Source organism: Herpailurus yagouaroundi, unplaced genomic scaffold (assembly GCF_014898765.1).
Source record: "Herpailurus yagouaroundi ecotype Mexico unplaced genomic scaffold, PumYag 40321, whole genome shotgun sequence".
In the NCBI taxonomy this organism is placed as follows: Eukaryota; Metazoa; Chordata; class Mammalia; order Carnivora; family Felidae; genus Herpailurus; species Herpailurus yagouaroundi.
In genome coordinates this window covers 4,044-8,014 of record NW_024413060.1, presented here as the reverse complement: position 1 = coordinate 8,014, position 3,971 = coordinate 4,044, and the positions used below count along the sequence as shown (strand labels likewise).

The 3,971-nt window shown below is 37.5% G+C and overlaps 1 long non-coding RNA gene across 1 annotated transcript; it reads right to left on the bottom strand.

The window, feature by feature from the left end:
- Positions 1 to 448: 448 nt before the first annotated feature.
- Positions 449 to 2,943, bottom strand: LOC121024051 (uncharacterized). Its single transcript, XR_005787590.1, has 3 exons — positions 2,496 to 2,943; positions 1,207 to 1,287; positions 449 to 487 (listed from the first exon to the last, which is right to left on the bottom strand). It is a non-coding gene; the product is annotated as an uncharacterized LOC121024051 (long non-coding RNA).
- Between the last annotated feature and the right edge of the window lie 1,028 nt (positions 2,944 to 3,971).

Sequence of the window (3,971 nt, the reverse complement as noted above, 5' to 3'; positions counted from 1 at the left end):
CCTCGAAACTATGTAAGATACACTTTTTAAAAAACAATGGTGAGCTGACACTTTCTCAATTGAGATATCTCAACAATACATTTAGGCACACACTAAATTTTATCCATAGCAGACAATTTCTTTTCAAGATTTTGTAGGGGAAATTAATTCAATATTGAGTAACATAACATCGATTTCTCCAGTTAAGGGCTTTAAAAGCAAAGCTATAAAATGTACATACTGGTATTTCAAAATTTTCACCTGGAGACGCTCTTCTAACTAGAAATTGTTAAAAATCATCACAATGGAGTGATAATCATAAATAATCTGATAAAGCAAAATTACAATTAATTGTATACTTTACATGAGATAAAGAGAATTTCAACTTAGTATTTCAGAAAAGTACATTTGAGAGACAGAAGTTTTGTACCTCACAATGAGTAAGGACGTCCTGAACTGTTTTTTGTTGCTCTTCGTTGTAGGATGTGTCAGATAGAACAGCTTCCTGCTAATATTTGAAAAGTTAAGTAGTTAATGCTTTACTTTTATAAGAGTCAAACTGAATACTAGGAGGAAAAAAACCCACTTTACATTTATTTAAATTGTTTTTATTTTCACTAACTTTTCAAAAGGTTTCAGAAGCCTTAATCTAAAGCAGAGACAAAATAGAATAAAAACATTAATATGTGAGTGGAAATATAACTAAGTAAGACAGGAAGTAAGGAAAGAATTTATTATATCATAAGGACCTAGGTTTAGGGTTTTATACTGAAAATGAGTACAAACTGCCCTGAACGTCCTACCATAAGGAAAGGGAAGTTAAATGGTTAAGTCCTCACTAGCTAAGGAAGCAAATTCAGGAGAGACCAATATTTTTTTGAGTGTGAGTTTAGAGGAACTCTACAGTATATGAAAAATTTAAACCTTTTCCTTTAAAATGGTCACGTGTTGGGGTGCCTGGGTGACTCAGTTAGTTAAGCGTCTGACTCTCCGTTTCAGCTCAGGTCATGATCTCAGGGTTTCCTGAGTTCAAGCCCTGCATCAGACTCTGTGCTAACAGTGCAAAGCCTGCTTGGGATTCTCTCTCTTTCTCTTTTGCTCTCTGCCCCTCCACTGCTCACACTGTCTCTGTCTCTCTCAAAATAAATAAATATACTTCAAAATAAATAAATAAATAAAATGGACACATGTTAATATATTTGGCAAATGGCGATTAACATTACTTACATTATGGACATATGCAGTATGTGGTTCATATGCATAAAGAACAGTGTTATCATCATCATAAGCAGGTATTCGTGTTCTTTTCTAAGGAAGATTTATTAACAAATTAAGAGGAAAGGTGAAAGATAGAACTGAAAGAAAAATTGAGGACTTCAATTTCACTTCTAAGAAGCTCCAAAAGCCTATTGGTGATATCCAAGGACCCTTGTCCATTGTAAATCCTAGGACTACATGAAAAGATGGACTTGCAAAACTGTTTTCTCATTACCGCAGCTACACTTAAGACGTCATTTCCCTTCCAGCTTAACCTCTTGTGTAACTCAAGGTAGAAAGACTAGTCTAGTAACCTGGCACCGGAACTGCTGTAAAAGCCAAGTATTTCTAACCAGGAACAAAGAACCAGGTTACATGACTTTTGATTTTTAAGCAATCTAACAGTGCCACTCTGTGGACAAAATAGGAAACACTTAAGCACCTATTTTTCTTGAGAAATTAATCTCTAATCACCTTAAAACATTTTTAGGGGGGGAATAGGACACGATATAAATAAGTGAATATACGATACATAACAATTACACTTCATTTAATAACTGTACTCTAAGAATGAATTAAACTATAAGAATAATGTTAAAATAAAGATATGTGTAGGATCTGTGTATGTCTCTGTTTCAAAAAACATAACCAAAATAATATGGAATGGGCTACAGAGGAGTTCTTATAAAAATATACCTTGTATGGTACCTTATGCTTTTCAAAGTGGTTTATTTCACATATTTATGCCAGAGAAACATTCTGGATAGGCAGTTAACTTTATCTACCATTATTATGAAAAAATATTGGGGCTGATAGAAGTTAAAAAAATTGCCCGTAGCACTAAGGTGGCATTAATACCCACATCATTATTTAAGTAAAGAAATGCTTTTTCTGGGAAACCAAATTACATATAGTTTAATAATTTATATTGTTACCGTCAGGAATCAAGAAACATAGCACAATGTGACACAATTATACAATAACACAACCATTTTGAAAGACTATGGGGCAGATTTTCATGAAGTCACATTAACCATATGAGCTAGCAATTCAACTCCTGAGTATTTACCCAAGAGAAATGCTAGGATCTGTTCACAAAAGCCTTGCACACGAATGTTTATAGCAGGTTTATATATCACTGTCAAAACTCATGAACTTGTGATTACTGCCATTTCACTGAATGAACTTCAATTCAATTTAGCGAAGAAATAGAGCAGAATGAAAAGAACAAAGACAGATCTTCAATTTGAAATACAAACCACATCCACTTCACTGGAGCCGTTCGACATTTCTGTGCAACAGCAGCACTCCACTTCCTCTGCGCTGGGCCTGGTTACTTCTAAATTTGCTGGAGGGTTTATGTGTGAAACTGCCTGGTCACCTAAGTCTGGCAAACCACCTACTCCTGAAAAGCAACACATAACAAAGTTACTTCACAGACTTTTCACAAACTTGATACGGATCTGTTCTCCCGATGCCAACTCTGAGAGTCCTGGCTGAATTTTAGAGAGTGACAAAACTCTTCCATGAGTGATCTCGAATAAACCTTTAAAATCGAAGGGCTCTATTGCCACACCGAGGAGTAAGAATCAAGATCAAACACAAATTCAAAACTGTGAAGCGAATGCTTCACAACTTAAAGCCTACAGAGTAAAAGCTAGAAACAAATGAACAAGAGAACATAATTCCCAGCTGCTTTTTAAAAGCACCTGGGTGGCTCAGTCGGTTAAGGTCATGATCTCGCGGTTTGTGGGTTCGAGCCCCGCATCGTCGGGCCCTGTGCTGCCAGCTCAGAGCCTGGAGCCTGCTTCGGGATTCTGTGTCTCCCTCGCCCTCCCCCCTACCCTGCTTGCGCTCTGTCTCTCTCTCATAAGTAAATGTTAAAATTTTTTAAATAAAGATAAATGACTTCCTGTTTGTTTGCCACCGCAGTTAGACTCTTAAAACCAGACAATTCCCTACCGGATTACTTACACTGTAGCTGAAACTTGGCTGTAGTTAGACATGGGAGCAACACGCATGGAGTCCATCATTGGACTCCAGACATTTCTATGTGTGTGGCACATTTACACATCAACATCGATCTTGCACTGTTTGAACCTCTCATTCCTGTCATGACCTCTACCCACAACACCCTGCCGTTTCTCCACCTAGGGGAACCTATTCCTTCAAAGCTCCACTCAAGTTCCATCTCCACAAAGCAAAGGTGCTAAGTCATCCCATCTGGAAGTTAACACTGCCTTCCCCAAAGTACCAGAACACTCCCACTTTAATGGTTTTAAGGTAATTGTTACACAAAGGGAAACATCAAATAGCATTAAGACCTTAGGCTTGGGGCCTGAATACCTAGGTTTAGGTCCCAGTTCCTCCACTGACTAGCTGTATAACTTCTCTGTGCTTCTCTGTAACATGAGGATAATAGTACAGACCTCATACAGATATGGAGATTAATTGAAACATGACAAGTGCTTAAAACCACAGCTGTCATGGCAAAGGCACCCACTGTTAGCTATCATTATTTCATTGTTTGAGTATGCATAACATCCTCCCAACAGAACCATTAGTCATGGAGCACATGGGCAACAAATATTCGGGGTCCCAACATGTAATTTTCATTCACATTGCACCTGTACGCTGAAGATGTAGCAACAATTTCTTGTAGACAAATTTTAAATACTAGGACATAATACAAACAACTGGGCTTTTAAAAATAGGATCCAGGGGCGCCTGGGTGG